Source organism: Chiloscyllium punctatum, chromosome 22, assembly GCF_047496795.1.
Source record: "Chiloscyllium punctatum isolate Juve2018m chromosome 22, sChiPun1.3, whole genome shotgun sequence".
In the NCBI taxonomy this organism is placed as follows: Eukaryota; Metazoa; Chordata; class Chondrichthyes; order Orectolobiformes; family Hemiscylliidae; genus Chiloscyllium; species Chiloscyllium punctatum.
Genome location: NC_092760.1, coordinates 19,095,655 through 19,112,774, shown reverse-complemented (window position 1 = coordinate 19,112,774; position 17,120 = coordinate 19,095,655). Strand labels below are relative to the sequence as shown.

General features: G+C 47.4%; 1 protein-coding gene and 1 long non-coding RNA gene across 2 annotated transcripts in view; one reads left to right on the top strand and one right to left on the bottom strand.

Moving 5' to 3' along the window:
- nup160 (nucleoporin 160) overlaps positions 1 to 17,120 on the bottom strand; it is a 427,529-nt gene that overhangs the window by 130,952 nt on the left and 279,457 nt on the right. The window lies entirely within an intron of this gene.
- LOC140493349 (uncharacterized) lies at positions 11,799 to 13,778 on the top strand. The gene is made up of 2 exons (XR_011963647.1): positions 11,799 to 12,036; positions 13,405 to 13,778. It is a non-coding gene; the product is annotated as an uncharacterized lncRNA (long non-coding RNA).

The following is a 17,120-nucleotide window of genomic DNA, read 5'->3' as shown; positions in this document are numbered from 1 at the left end:
CTCCCCCCATTAAACAGACTGCACCAGACTCTCTCTCTCTCTCCCCCCATTAAACAGACTGCACCAGACTCTCTCTCTCTCTCTCTCCCCATTAAACAGACTGCACCAGACTCTCTCTCTCTCTCCCCCCATTAAACAGACTGCACCAGACTCTCTCTCTCTGTCCCCATTGAACAGACTGCACCAGACTCTCTCTCTCTCTCCCTCCCCATTAAACAGACTGCACCAGACTCTCTCTCTCCCCCCATTAAACAGACTGCACCAGACTCTCTCTCTCTGTCCCCATTGAACAGACTGCACCAGACTCTCTCTCTCTCTCTCCCCCATTAAACAGACTGCACCAGACTCTCTCTCTCTCTCCCCATTAAACAGACTGCACCAGACTCTCTCTCTCTCCCCATTAAACAGACTGCACCAGACTCTCTCTCTCTGTCCCCATTGAACAGACTGCACCAGACTCTCTCTCTCTCCCCATTAAACAGACTGCACCAGACTCTCTCTCTCTCTCCCCCCATTAAACAGACTGCACCAGACTCTCTCTCTCTCCCCATTAAACAGACTGCACCAGACTCTCTCTCTCTCTCTCCCCATTAAACAGACTGCACCAGACTCTCTCTCTCTCCCCCATTAAACAGACTGCACCAGACTCTCTCTCTCTCCCCATTAAACAGACTGCCCCAGACTCTCTCTCTCTGTCCCCATTAAACAGACTGCACCAGACTCTCTCTCTCTCTCTCCCCATTAAACAGACTGCACCAGACTCTCTCTCTCTCTCTCCCCATTAAACAGACTGCACCAGACTCTCTCCCCATTAAACAGACTGCACCAGACTCTCTCTCTCTCCCCATTAAACAGACTGCCCCAGACTCTCTCTCTCTGTCCCCATTAAACAGACTGCCCCAGACTCTCTCTCCCCCCCCCCCCATTAAACAGACTGCCCCAGACTCTCTCTCCCCATTAAACAGACTGCCCCAGACTCTCTCTCCCCATTAAACAGACTGCCCCAGACTCTCTCTCCCCATTAAACAGACTGCACCAGACTCTCTCTCTCCCCATTAAACAGACTGCACCAGACTCTCTCTCTCTCTCTCTGTCCCCATTAAACAGACTGCACCAGACTCTCTCTCTCTCCCCATTAAACAGACTGCACCAGACTCTCTCTCTCTCTCTGTCCCCATTAAACAGACTGCACCAGACTCTCTCTCTCCCCATTAAACAGACTGCCCCAGACTCTCTCTCTCTCTCCCCATTAAACAGACTGCACCAGACTCTCTCTCTCTCCCCATTAAACAGACTGCACCAGACTCTCTCTCCCCATGAAACAGACTGCCCCCGACTCTCTCTCTCTCTCTCTCTCTCCCCATTAAACAGACTGCCCCAGACTCTCTCTCTCTCTCCCCATTAAACAGACTGCACCAGACTCTCTGTCTCTGTCCCCATTAAACAGACTGCCCCAGACTCTCTCTCCCCCCCCATTAAACAGACTACACCAGACTCTCTCTCTCTCTCCCCATTAAACAGACTCTATTGCTGGCACAGGTCATATTCATGAATGTTGGTGGTGCTGGGACATAGTCTGCTAGGTATGATGCTGTGAGTATGACGACGTCAGGCTGTTACTTGACTCGTCTGTGTGGCAGCTCTCCCAATTTGAGACAGGAAGACATTGCAGGATCCACAGGGCGGCTGTGGTTTCCACTGCCTTTGGGAGCACTACGTGATCTGTCCTTGTCTGAGTTTCTCTGGGGATGGTTCTGCCTGAGTGGTTTGCTGTGCCATTTATGGGGAAGTTACGGGTCGGTAATATTGCTGTGGGTCTGGCGTTATCCCATAATCAAACAACAGTCCCACAGGCCATCGCCCTGTCCCACTCTGTTGCATCATGTATCCTTCAGCACACTGTCCAGACCTGACTGCTTTCACAACAGTGAGTACATTGGTGGTGTTAAAGCTGAACAATGTTGTCTTTGTGAATGTCGAGTTATGGCAATGAGACTCCATGACGAGGTATTGGAGTGCTCAATTGCTTCAGACAATGCGTTGATGTTGTCTCATGTTGAGGTGAAGGGTTTGCCTCCCCTGGTCAGATACTTTCTGTCGTCAGCACGCCCTGTAGGACATTTTGCATTCAATGGGACATTGGCTTTCTAATGCTGCTTGAACAATCTTCTCCACTTTGCTGTTGGACTGTTTGTTCAGAGTTGGACTCACTTTTTATTGTAGAACCTCTTTTCTCCTGTTTATTCCTCTTTTTCTCCTCTTTTTCTCCTCTTTTTCTCCTCTTTTTCTCCTCTTTTTCTCCTCTTTTTCTCCTCTTTTTCTCCCTCAGTGTCTGAGTTACCCTAAGGTACCAATGGCAACGTGAACATTCCCACAGCACCATTTGGATGACGGTGTTTTATGAAACTATCGACAGGCTCTCCTGACAGCGGATATCTGCGATTGAAGTGTTAGCAAAGCCAATTATTAGTCAAAAGCTGTTGAGTTAATCCAATCTAATCTATTCTTCATTGATGTGTTGTCAGTGTAACTCATGATGTAATGTTGACCCCACTGCTGGAGTAGAGAAATGTGTGGACATGTTCGGTGTCTATTTGGTATTTGTTCCTGATGCTGTTCCCAACTTTAGGAATTGGGCTTTCTACATCTGCCAATACACCGATCAACTGGGTCTGATGGGAGAAAGATTGGTCCTCACCAATGATTAATTGTTGATCATTTTCCTGATTTTGAAGGTTCTTTTTGGGATTTTGAGCTCCTTTTATTTCATCTATTTTGGTGCCTTGTTATGCTCTTAATGGCCCAAAAGTTGGTGAGTCGTTATTCTGAAGATATTGAAGTTTTTGTTGTTTTAAATGCTGCCTTCAAAGTAAAGCTGGCTTTTCCCCTTTACCAATATGGTGTCTTCGTGGACACAAATGAAAATATTCCTTTGCCAAGATGGCTGAAGGATAGCTCAAAGATCTGTGGGTAGAACTTCCTTAAGATATCTTCATAGTCAAAAGTGCAGCTCTGGAAAAGCACAGCTGGTCAGGTAGCTTCCGAGGAACAGGAGAATCGACGGTTCAGACACAACCTATTTTACACTCTCGTCTCTATCGAATCATGGGTTTGAATCTCACAACTACCAAAGTCACAGATGATATATGTCAAGCATCACTTATGGTGGAGCGAGGCAACTTCAAGCTTGTGATGTTCACTTTTATGGGCAGCACAGTGGCTCAGTGGTTAGCACTGCTGCCTCCCAGCACCAGGGAACTGGGTTCGATTCCAGCCTCAGGCCACTGACTGTGTGGAGTTTGCCCCTTCTCCCCCTGTCTGCGTGGGTTTCCTCCCACAGTCCAAAGATGTGCAGGTTAGGGTGAATTGGCCATGCTAAATTGCCCACAGTGTTCAGGGATGTGTAGGTTAGATGCATTAGTCAGGGGTAAAGGTAGGGGAATGGGTCTGGGTGGGATACTCTTTGGAGGGTCGGTGTGGACTTGTTGAGCCAAAGGGCCTGTTTCCAAACTGTAGGAATTCAATGATTCTAATAGGGTCAAAAGAATCATTGAATCTTATCAAATGACATGCCAATAATTTGATGTCCAAGATAGTTTTCCACCAATCTTTGGATTTACCTTTCAAACTACCAGTGCAATAAAGATTTCATTAGCTTTCATTGGTACTTTAAAATGCATTCACAACTGTTGCTCCTGAACCCGTATTCGATGAAGTAACTCCTTGTTTTTGACTCTTATGTTGGGTCAATCATTCAGCATTTTGTTAATACACTGTGACAAGTCTTAACTGAACCTGTCAACCCAAGTTTCTGATCCCTTCCCTTTCGAGATTGTCTCTGCATTGGGTGTCTCATAATCAGCCTCTTTTGGAGGTAACCAGTTGGGATTTCACCCCTTAGCTGTTAATGGCCTTTTTCCAATCTCTGTTCTGTTTTTTATAAGGCCCGTTTCCCCGGTTACTGACTGTAAAGGGATTTTTGAGAGTCAATTTTCTGATGGGTTTTCTCAAGAAGTTTTCTGTTCAGAGGTAATTCTTTCAGGAGAGCAGAACTGCATATAACTGGTCTTCAAGCTGTCCTGACAAATGTTTGAAGAAAAGAATGTTTTTAATCCTGCTGTTCTCCAGGCAATCTCGGGCCTGTTTCTCTGCTGCTGCTGCAAATTTCTTTTTATTATGGGGTTCAATACAAACTATGAGTATGGTTCAAAGTAGACTTGTACAAAAGGCGGCAAAATCAAAAGTTATCGAGGGGCCGAGTCTTCAAAGTAATGCTATTGTACATTAATATTAAATACTGTTGGACATGGATATACCAGGCTGTGTTTTACAGTAACAAATCTGCCTTTTCTCCATGTACTTCCATGTACTGTGTGGGTGGCTCAATGGTTAGCACTGTTGCCTCACAGCGCCAGAGACCTGGGTTCAATTCCTGCCTCGGGTGACTGTCTGTGTGGAGTTTGCACATTCTCCCCCTCCCCCCCCGGTGTCTGCGTGGGTTTCCTCCGGGTGCTCCGGTTTCCTCCCACAGTCCAAAAATGTGCAGGTCAGGTGGATTAGCCGTGCTAAGTTCCCCGTAGTGTTAGGTGTAGGGGAATGGGTCTGGATAGGTTGCTCTTCAGCGGGTCGGTGTGGACTTGTTGGGCTGAAGGGCCTGTTTCCACACTGTAAGTAATCTAATCTAACTGTGATACTCCAAAGGATAACTGTCCTCACGCCGAATTCAAGTCCACACATTTAGAGAGAGCTTTATTTCAGTTTGTCACCTGCCATAAAAACCCCACTAATTACTAGCTCCCGTATTTATGTCAGCAATTCAAACTTAATTAACTCTTCATTCACCCATCCATCACCTCCTCCATCTTTCCATCAGATATCTCTTCAGATGATGTTCGACGATAACAGCCTCCCATTCTAAAGTGTAGTGTAATATAGTCTAATATATTCTCCCAGAGAGTTCAAACTCCACCTATTCTGCATTATTTATATTCACCGAAATTACTTCACTGCACGGTTCCTACAAGGCCTGATGTCAGTTTTAACTGCATGTAACTCTTGAATTCAAATAATCCCAAATAATACGCAGGCTGTAAATCCTAAAACCCAAAAGATTTTCCAAAAAAACGTCAGGACAAATACGAGAAAAGTCAAACCAAGGGAAATCTGAATCTACTGCACATCCTTTGTCTGCGTTATACAGCTCTAGCTGTCTTGGTTTGTATTAAATTGTACAGAGACACAAATGGCCTCGTCAGGAATTCTTGGAGTCATTTAATGAGCTTTTACTGTTTAATAACTTCACGTAATACAGCCTTCAGCGAAAGATAATTGCTTTTCCACAGTAAAGTATCCTCAGGCTGAACATTGGCGCAAAGTCACTGCCCATACCAATATTTTATCATTGGCTTTCTTTTCTGATGTGGAGTTGGCCCTTCGACAAAACAAAGCAATTTAGTTTGGGCTGAATAATTGATGGTTTGCTCTGAATGCCTGGGCGCTATTATAGCAGCCGGGCTGTCGGCCCTCAGTCAGTGTCAGGAGCCCTCTGTTACCTTCACATTGATTATTCTCTTTGACCATTAGCTGTCAAAGACCTGGCGCCTCTAACGCCACCTGTCCCTGGCACTCTGAGTAACAGGCTCACTGAGTCAAGACCACCCCAGGGACTTGGGAACATCCTCTCGGTTAACTGTTCATGCTCTACTGAGAGATTACCACTCAATGGCCACTCTGACCTCTGGAAAACCCAGGCCTACCTGCCCGACCAGCTCGAGATAGGACACAGAACAATTTCACTGGAGCCCTGGTGAATTTGAGCGGTGTATGTTAGAGCTAATACACACTGCTATTCCTGATCGTTGGTGGTGGAGGGAGTGAATTCTTGTGGATGTGGGGGCTGCTCTGTCCTGGATGGTGGCAAGCTTCATGAGGGCTGTTGGAGCTGCACCCGTCCAGGGAAGTGAAGAGTATTCCATCACTGACTTATGCTTTTTGGATGTTGGACAGGTTTTGGGGGAGTCAGCAGGTGAGTTATTTGCTCTGACTGGCTGTTGTAGGCACAGTGTGAATTTAGTGAATCCGGTTGAGTTTCTGGTCAATGGTAACCCCCAGGGGTTAGGGGGAATTCAGTTGGGGGAATTCAGTGATGGTAACACCATTGCATGTCAAGGGGGGATGTTTAGAATCTCCCTAGTTTGAGATGGTGCATTGTGGTGTAAGTGGTACTTACAAACCCAAATCTGGATATTGTCGGCATTAAGGATTGTGTTGGGATTATTCCGAGAGGAGTGGTGCCGCACATCAGCAAACGTCCCCCATTTCCGACCTTTATGATGGAGGGAAAGGTCATTGATGGAGCAGCTGAGGGTGGTTGGGCCTAGGACACTACCCTGAGGGACTCCTGCAGAGATGTCCTGGATCTGAGGTGACAGACCTCCAACAACCACAGTGGTCTTCCTATGTGTCCGGTAACACTCCACTCACTCCCCCCCCCAAGTGCTCACCTTCCACTGGCTCCTTCATTGATTCCTTCTGCTTCCATCTCACCCACATCGACGGGGAGTGGACAGCAAAGAAGCGGGCTGGGGGGTTTCCCAACCTCGCCACGCAGGGAGGAACCGCGCGCACAAGCAGCAGTTTGAGAGCTGCACTCTGTTCATTCCAACAGCAGCTCATTTCCTGCACTTCTAACCATCCACTGCAGTTTTCACACTCCCCACACACTCGATTTTGAGAAGGACTAGGTTGCTAGGATACGGTGCAGAGTTCCTCATTCTCGAAGGCAGGCCCCGGTTCCTCTGCTCATTCATTTCACCAAAAAAAAAAGGACAATCTATTTTGTGCTTCTTGCTGTCACAGTATCCCATTTCCTCACCATCTTGCACTACACCACCTGCTCTCAACAAGCCCTGCATTAATTCCTTTCAGATCGGAAATGACTACCTCTGAGATTTATACAAGAAATAATTACATAAAGGCTGAGCTACTGAAGCCCTTCTTTGTACTTTTTAATCCTCAACCCCACACGTTATCTTTTAGAATTTTTCTTCATTATCTCATCTGCAGACTGTGGTTTTCTCTAAGGGACTAAAAAGTTCTTTCAACCCCAATTAGCTGTCGTGCTAATTTAAGGGTTATGGCGCTTTTAATAGCTGGATAGGCGAATATGAAACAAGATGACCAACAACCACTTTTGGTCCAGCAAAAGTCTGATATGTAAAGTGTTTGCTAACTGTAACTTGTAGTCTGAGCAGTTAAATACACCTGCATGAGATTTTCAATTCCAGTGAAGCGATGTTACACAACCTGTGGGATTTCCCGACAACACAAGATGTTCGACACGGCGATCAGTCCTGGGAAATGACAAGGTCGTGGTGTCAGCTCAAAAACCACAGGAAAAGGTCTCTCTCAAAACCTGGAGTCATGCATTTATACCGGGACCTCTATTTTAAAAAGAAATCGACCGGAACAGTGCATGGTTGATTTGCGAGTCTGTTCAGGCTCAGAGTTGGCTCCAAATCGGGATGCAAAAATCACGTAAGACACAACAAAGGGAAGCTCCAGCAGTCGTTGACACGAGCACAAGGCAATATTTGAAAACAAGTGAACGATTACCGAGCAGCTGCATTGCTGAATAACCACACTGAGTAACCCTGTGGTAACAAGGTGACTATTAATCCCACTGACATTGACAGCACCAGCAACATCAGAAAGGATAATCACCAGTTCCCAAGCCTGAATTGGAAGGCCACAAATGTCCTTCCTGAACTGAGTCTCTGTCAATAATGGCTGGAGCTTAACATTTTTCGATTTAGCTTTTGCTGAAGGAGATGACAAGATGCTGAAAATAAAGACAGCTGTCGGAAACCAGAGGTTTCACAGAGTCGACATTTAAGGCCTGTGCTAAGAGAACGAGAGCGATGTTGCCAAGCGATGGAGAAGGCTGAAGGCTCAGCGCGTGTGTAAAAGGAAAGTTAAGAATTCATCATCTCACCGACCGCCTTCCGACACTCGCACACCCCTTCCCCACTCGAACTCACCCTCTACCCCTTCCCCACCCCCTCAGCTCCCATTCTCATTCTCCTGCCTCTCCCTGACAACCTCCACCCCACTCTCCCACTCACACCCCTCCCCCTACCCTCTCTTCCCCATCCCCCCACTCTCGTCCCCCACCCACCTCCTTCCCCCCCCCACCTTCTCTTGCCCCATTCCCCACTCTCTTCCATCCCTCCCCCCACTCTCCCCATTCCCCTCCCCCCACGTTTCTCCCCCCCACAGGCCCTCCAATCCCTCTCCCCACTCTCTCCCCTCACTCCCCCCCCCACCCCTCTCCCACCTCCTCCTCCCCCATACTCTCCAACCCCCACTCTCTCCTCATCCCTACCGCCTACATTCCTCCAGCTTGCCCACCCAGACTCCCCCCACCTCCCTTACCCCCGATCTGACTCCCTCCACCACCTCTGTCCCCTCCTCTCATTGTTCTGGCCTGATACTAACCCATCACACCATGGTCTGTCTATTCCTTGTGGGAAAAACAATGACTGCAGATGCTGGAAACCAGATTCTGGATTAGTGGTGCTGGAAGAGCACAGCAGTTCAGGCAGCATCCGCGGAGCTTCGAACTCGACGTTTCGGGCAAAAGCCCTTCATCAGGAATAAAGGCAGTGAGCCTGAAGCGTGGAGAGATAAGTTAGAGGAGGGTGGGGGTGGGGAGAAAGTAGCATAGAGTACAATGGGTGAGTGGGGGAGGGGATGAAGGTGATAGGTCAAGGAGGAGAGGGTGGAGTGGATAGGTGGAAAAGAAGATAGGCAGGTCGGACAAGTCCGGACAAGTCATGGGGACATCTATTTCTTGTGCCTGTTATTATTTAAGCCCCTCTCCCCGTCTCACTCTGACTTTATGAGCATCCCCACACTAAGAAGGCCACTCTGCCCTTTGAGCCCACTGCGCCATTCTGTATGACCTGATTACTCCACGTTCCTCCCTCCACTCAATGACCTTTCCCCCCCCCCCCCTCCTTGCTCATCAAAACCCATTGCCCCTGGCTTCTCATGGAGAGCCTTACACAGACAGTCAAACCCTCTGGGTCTCCTCACCTTGGTCTGAGATGGATGACCTGGACTTTGACACCGTGATCCCCATGTTCCACAAGAGGGACCATTCTCTCCACATCCCCCAGGGTAAACACCTTGAAGGATCTTAGGCAACTCAATCAAGTCACCTCCTACCTGCATAGCCTGTCCAACCCGCCCCCCGAAAACAACCCAGCTCAGTCCACGTTTTAGTTTGATAAACCACCTCCAAGACTTATCGAAGCTCTCATCCTGCCTTAACTAATGAGACTAGACTGCTCACAGTACTCCAGACTTAACTCGTTTGATTTTCTGTTTGGAGTTGGTGTATCTCGCTCGTTTCTGTGTGCAGGGGTTAGAGTTTGCTGAGAGATACGGGAGGTTACTTGTCTGCTCCCATTTACAGTCCTGGGAACAGATGAACTTTACTAAAGACCAGAGGTGGATTAACGGAGGCTAACTAACTGAACAGCCTGGTAACCAACCCATACAGGGCAGGGCATGGTGACCTGGGATGGGAGATTTGACTCACAGTGAGACCGATCTCTTTTCTCCCTCTGTGGACTCACTGCTTAATTGTCTCCCCCTCTGTAGTTACCGTCTATCACTGCAGGTCAATACCACGAAGGAGCAGGATAGATGAGGGACTGGACCGAACTGTCAGTGTGTCGTGTAAGGGTGGGTTGGTGTTACTAATTGGAATTAAAAGGCTTGCTTGCCTGTAGGAGTTCAGCTGTAATAAAGGACTCCATATGATTGAGGTGAAGCTCAAAGAGATGTTGCTTCAACAGCACAGCAATTGTTTGGAGACATTGAGCTGTTTGTTCAACAGGAATAGGGTGTGCCTGGCTGGATATCTGGGAGATTCCCTGTGAAATAATTCCCAGAATCCAGCAGGATGTCTGAAAGCAGACTCCAACACCAACTGCCCTCGATAATCCTGGCCGCTCCTTCCCCTGAAACACATTATTGCCCTCAGCTGGAAAACCGAGCCACGATGTGGAGGTGTTAGTGTAGGACTGAGGTCAAGAAGGTCAAAGGTCACACGACACCAGCCGATCGTCCAACAGGTTTATTTGGAATCACAAGCTTACAGAGCGTAGCCCCTTCGTCCTGACATAGTCCCCACCCCCACTCCCCTCATCCCACCCCCCCCACAGTCCCCACCCCCCCCCACAGTCCCCACACACCCCCCCCACAGTCCCCACACCTCCCCCCACAGTCCCCACACCCCCCCCCCCACAGTCCCCACACCCCCCCCACAGTCCCCATAGTCTCCCCACGTCCCACCGCTCCCCACCACTCCCCACACACCCCCACTCCCCACCCCCTGCAGTCCCCACATCCCCCACTCCTCACACCCACCTAGTCCCCATCCCCACACCCCCCCCAACAGTCCACACCCCCCCCCCGCAGTCCCCACCCTATAGTCCCTACCCCCACAGTCCTCGCCCTACACTCCCTACTCCCATAGTGCCCATCCCCACAGTCCTGTTCGAAGTCTATCCCATTTAGCATGGTGATCGTGCCATGCTGGGGGTTATCTCAATGTGAAGGCCGGATTTCATCTCCAACAGGACTGTGTGGTGGTCGTTCTTACTGATACTGTCATGGACAGATACACTTGGAGCCAGCAATCTTTCCCTCTTATTGGTCCCCTCACCACCTGCCAAAGACCCAGTCTGGCATCTATGCTCTTTACAACCTGACCAGCTCGAACTGCTGCTGAGCCACCCTTGGTGGTGGACATTGAAATCCCCCCGCCAAAGTACACTGTGTGCCCTTGCCACCCTCAGTGCTTCCTCCAAGTGTTATTCAACATGGAGGAGTACTGATTCATCAGCTGAGGAAGGACGGTACGTGATAATCCGCAGGAGATTTCCTTGCCCAGGTTTAACCTGAAGGCATGAGATTTCACGGGATCTGGAGTCAATATTGAGGACTCCCAGGGCAACTCCCTCCTGACTGTATCCCACTGTGTCACCACCTCTGGGTCAGTCTGTCCTGCCAGTGAGACAGGACATATCCAGGGATGGTGAAAGTGGTGTCTGGGACATTTTCTCGAAGGTATGATTCCGTGAGTATGACCACATTGGGCTGTTGCTTCACTCGATTTGAATTTGTGTCTCTCAGCCACTAGCCCAAGTCCTTATTATTACAAGACTAGCAACATAAGGGTGGTTCGGTGGTTAGTCCAGCACCAGGGACCCGGGTTTGATTCTAACCTCGGGTGACTGTCTGTGTGGAGTTTGCACGTTCTCCCCGTGTCAGTGTGGGTTTCCTCCGGGTGCTCCGGTTTCCTCCCACAGTCCAAAGACGTGCAGGTCAGGGTGAATTGGCCAGGCTAAATTGCCTGTAGTGAATAGGGATGTGTAGGTTAGCTGCATTAGTCAGGGGTAAAGGTAGAGTAATAGGGTAGGGGGATGGGTCTGGGTGGGATACTCACCGGAGGGTCAGTGTAGAGTTGTTGGGCCAAATGGCCTGCTTCCACATTGTGGGGATTTGATGACTCTGTTAACCACGATATGAGCATTCCTGTACAAATACAGTGTCCCAAGCACCCTGATTACCAGCAGAATCGAAGGAATGTGTCTGTTGAAATTACCCTGGAGGGGAGAGAAGGGAACCAGGAGCATGAGGCCCTGGGAAGGGAACGTCTTGTCTTGAACGCTGACATATCATTTATTTAACCTGAAATGATGGACCAGGAGCAATGACAAGCCAGGGAATGCAGTATCATTAAACCAGCAAGATCGGGAAACAAAGACTCAACAGCTTTCGATTTGACTTTTGTCAATGTACGCAAATTGCTGTTGTTGTTCAGTAACCATAGCAACGGCTGAAGTCTGTGGCATTTGGATTGTTAAATGAGCAGGAACGAAAAGACAGTCAGGCAGCAGTGTGGAGGAGCCACACTCTGGGTTCAACTGTTTGTGAGGGGGAGCTGCAGACTGACCATGGTGGGTAAGGTCCAGCCTCTTCTCTGCTTTGTTCCCGAATCCCACGGAAATCCTGCTCCTGTGTGCGGTTTGCTCTGGAAGGTATCCGTTCAGGAAGTGTTCACGGTGATAGCTCCACGTGAGGATCCAACAATGGTTTTGAGCAGGCTCCACGAGACAGGGTGACATCAGACAGAGGGGGGGGGAAAAGGTCAAGATCATCCTGAATCCCCAGGCCGTGCGATTCGGACAATCACAGAGTACTGGCTGTGACAGGGACTTTGAAAAGATTTCGACGGAGGAGTCTAATAGAATGATGAGAAGGATTTTGAGATTTTGTTAGAACTAGAACATTCACAATCTAAATGGGGATTTGAATCAGAAAACTTATTATTAGCTACAGAAGCTTATTTTAAAAATCGTGCAATATACAATCATGAAAGACAAGATGATGTCTATATTGCCTGGGAAGAAGCAGGAAATCTCCATCTCAGCTGTGGAGGGGAGTGGGGGGGGGAAGGGAAACCTGCAGAAGGTGGGAAAGCACCATTTCACATTACAATTCAGCAAAGGAACAGGCCCTTCGGCCCATCAAGTCTGCACCAAATCCTAGGCCTTAGTTAGTCCTGCTACTTATTGCCCATCTGTTTGCCTCCTGGTTGTGTGTCGATCACAAGTTGCTAACGTGCCTGCTCCCACCACCCCCACTGGCAGCGCGTTCCAGGCACCCACCACCCTCTGTGTGCAATATTTTCCCTGCACATCCCCCCCCCCCCTCCCACCCTTCCCATCCACCACCACCCCCCCCCCCAAACCTTCCCCTCTCACCTTGAACCTGTGCTGCTGAGAGGGAGAAAGTCTCTGACTATGCACTCTGTCTATGCCTCTCATAATTTTGCCCCTCAGCCTCTGTTTTTCCAGTGAGAACCATTCGAGTTTATCCAAACTCTCCTCGTACCTAACATCCTGGTAAACCCTGTCTACACCTCTAAAGCATCCACAACCTTCTGGGAATGTGATGACCAGTCCTGCACAAAGTATTCCAAATGTTGCCTAACTAAAGCTTTGTACAGCTTGCCAACGTTTCGATTCGATGTCCCTGCCTATGAAGGCCAGTATGCTGTAGGCCTTCATGACCACAGTATCTATCTGTGTGTCTACTTTCAGGGATCTGTGCACCTGTACGCCCAAATCCCTCTGTGTGTCAATGCATTTATTTGATCTTCCAAAATATATCGCCTTTCAGTTGTGTGAATTAAACTCCATCTGCCATTTCTCCTTCCCAAACTGCAATCTATGCCCCACTGTGTTCTTTGACAATCCTCCTCACTTTCTGCGTATTTTGGTGTCATCCGCAAACCTAACAATCAGACCACCTACATTTTTCCTCCAGGTTAATTTTACGGACAATTGAGCATGGCCAATTCACCTGGCCTGCACGAGGAGACCCACGCAGTGAATGTGCAAACTGCACACAGAGAGTCGCCGAGGCGGGAATTGAAGCCAGGTCCCTGGTGCTGCGAGGCAGCAGTCCTAACCACTGAGGACATGCAACTCCACTTAAACACTTAGACAGAGGGAATGATTTAACAATGTCTTGAAACAGAGTTTAAAGAGATGGTTCAAAACACAAAAATCATAACAATGGTGATTTAATGCTTACTTTTCTTTTTATTCCTGTTTTTGTATCTAAGTTCTGTACCTAAGATGGCACCGTAAACTTTTCACTGTACTCCTGTACAGGTGACAATAAAGGATATTCTAATCTCGTGCTTCCTGTTTAATCCTTAAAATCCATCAGCATTTAGCAGATACTCCTGAAGTATTTGTAAAAGCTTTTGATTGCTTCTTTCGTCTGCAAACTTGTTGAAAGTTGATGAATTGGCGGGAAGGTTCAATAGCTCAAGGAATTATAGATTCGTGTTATTAATGACTTCCAAACATCTGTGGAAAATACGCATATTGAGTATTGGAATCGGAATTCATCAGAGTTGGAATTCTTGTTGAAATTTTGAGGTATCTTTGTCAGATGCAAGGAAGATTCGGCTTAGGAGAAATTGAAATTGCTCCGGAAGCAGAAATCCGACTGTCCGTAGACAAGTCCTGAGGAGAGAAGGGCAACTTTATCATAGGAGATCATAAGAAGAGTTTGTATAAACTCCAGAGATACACGTAAAAAGCCAACATAATCAGACACTCAGCAGATAGTTACAAATCACACAACACCAGGTTATAGTCCAACTGGTTTAATTGGAAGCACAAAGCTAGTGTGATTCCAACTAAACCTGTTGGACTATAACCTGGTGTTGTGTGATTTTTAACTTTGTCCACCCCAGTCCGACACCGGCATCTCCGAATCAACACAGCAGACACTGAGAGTCAGTAGGCAGAGCCAGAAGCCCTGTAGGTACAAACAGTGCCCAGCTATGACAAAAGAATGCTTTCAAACTGTAGGGAGCTGTGAGAAGCATATTTGCTTGTAATTCAATTATTGATTATTAACTCTCACCTCATTTTTCTGCTCACCAGAGAGGAGCTTGACACTGATAATTCTTGACATGAAAGTCAGACTGGGCACCGGGCAATTCCTGCCCGTCCAGCCACCATCTTGGGTTGCAGTCACCAACATCTCAGGGCATATTTCTCTGTACTTAGGTAAACGTGACAGTGAATCAGATCAACCAATCAATGTACACTGACCACATGCCCGAGAGTGTGTCCAGAATGGGGGCCAAATGTTAAAGAGGTGAGCTGTGAGCACAAGGCTGGAGACTGAGGACTGGCAAAGTTGCACAGTAGATAAAGGCCTGAGCAGTGAGAGTCACTGATCCCCTTGGGATCACTGCCTGGAGTGAGAACAGACCTCCTGTCATTTTTTATTGATAGATAGAGGTGGAAACGTTACGTATCATTGTCACAGAGATGGATGTCAGGGTCTTATGTGAAATATTTGGTGCACGTGGGATCCCGAAGGTGGCAGTGTCAGACAGTGCACCCCAGTTTGCGAATGAGCCTGTTCTGAAGAAGAGTCATTGGACTCGAAGCATTCACACACTGTTTCCGTCTCCGTGGAGATGCTGCTAGACTTTACTGAGCTTCCCTGGCACTCTCCGTGTTTGTTTCAACAATCCAGCATCTCCAATACTTCAGGTTCATTCTGGATTTGAACTTGTAATAGACACACAATTACCCACAGTCAAATGGCGAAGATGTGAGGTGCGTCAGTTAAATCCCTTATGAAGAGAAATTCTGACTCTTCTATTGCTTTAAACATCACCAGTTCGCTCCATTGCAGTGTGGCTTATCAGAGTTCTGTAGGAAAGTGACGACTCAATTCCTCATTGTATCAAAGTGGCTGATCCCACAGTTGAGTCCCTGGGATGATACAAATGTTTACGCAAGGTGTTACAATCCCAGCTAGTGGTAATACCAATGCACTAGATCCGATGTGAAATCCTGGCTTGCTAGATCATCAGTTTTATTTTTGTCGTTTGGTTACTAATGGTTTTTTTTAAAATTCCTTATACAAAACAAAAATAAGCAATATATATGATAATGTTGAAATATCTTAACATAAACAGTGAAAATAAAGATTCAATCTTTATCCCAACAATATCCTTTACAGATCATCAATCCCAGTGCAGTATAATTTCTACATTTACTCTATAATTATTTATTTGACTGATCTTTGCTAGTTCCGATCGTGCGGAATCTTTTTCTGTTCTGGCTGCCCAGAGACTTCTGTAAACTCTTACAACCCTGGAGTTTATACAAACTAAAAATCTTCCCACCTGCCACAATTTAACTGTTCTCTTGTTAGGCTGTGGAAGGTTTAACTCGATATTTCACTGGAGTTGAGCAGCATTTTGGCTGAATGGAGGGAAGTCAACACAGGTCAAGGTTAAAGCCGATATCCCCCAGTGGGGTACATGACTCAGATCCTGACTGAGTAAACCCTCTGTACAAATCTCTAAGATAGTCATAGAGTCACTGTGATGTACAGCGCGGAAACAGACCCTTCGGTCCAACCCGTCCATGCCGACCAGATATCCCAACCCAATCTAGTCCCACCTGCCAGCACGCGGCCCATATCCCTCCAAACCCTTCCTATTCATATACCCATCCAAATGCCTCTTAAATGTTGCAATTGTACCAGCCTCCACCACTTCCTCTGGCAGCTCATTCCATACACGTACCACCCTCTGTGTGAAAAAGTTGCCCCTTAGGTCTCTTTTATATCTTTCCCCCCTCACCCTAAACCTATGCCCTCTAGTTCTGGACTCCCCGACCCCAGGGAAAAGACTTTGCCTATTTACCCTATCCATGCCCCTCATAATTTTGTAAACCTCTATAAGTTCACCCCTCAGCCTCCAACACTCCAGGGAAAACAGCCCCAGCCTGTTCAGCCTCTCCCTGTAGCTCAAATCCTCCAACTCTGGCAACATCCTTGTAAATCTTTTCTGAACCCTTTCAAGTTTCACAACATCTTGCCGATAGGAAGGAGACCAGAAATGCAGTAGTTGAAATAATGTTAACCTCCTTCCTTCTTTGATGAAGTTGACCATGAGCAGGGTCCTGGCTGATAACTCCTGCTCCTCTGATCAGACTCTGAGCTCTTGGTATAAATCGAGTCGGTAAAAGTGAGGACTGCAGATGCTGGAAACCAGAGTCTAGATTAGAGTGGTGCTGGAAAAGCACAGCTGGTCAGGCAGCATCCGAGGAGCAGGAAAATTGACGTTTCGGGCAAAAGCCCTTCATCAGGTGTGAGTGCCAGTGTGATGGCAGAGGGTCTGTGTTTGGTCTTTATGTTGGGTTTGAGGCCTAGACTGAACTCAATCTTGTCTGATAAAGTAGTTTGAAAGGTGGGTTTGAATCTTTTTGGGGAACAATCCAACCAGGGCAAACATTTTGGATCTGCTTTTGTATAATGAAACAGGGCTAATTAGTAACCTATTCAAGGTTCTGCAAGGTAGAATAATTTTAGTTTCATGGAATTTTACATTGAGTCTGACAACAAGGTATATAACTTCATAATTAGTACATTAAAATTAAATGAAGTCAATTAAATCAAATTAATTACATGGAAATGAGAGATGAGTTGGCCGGAAT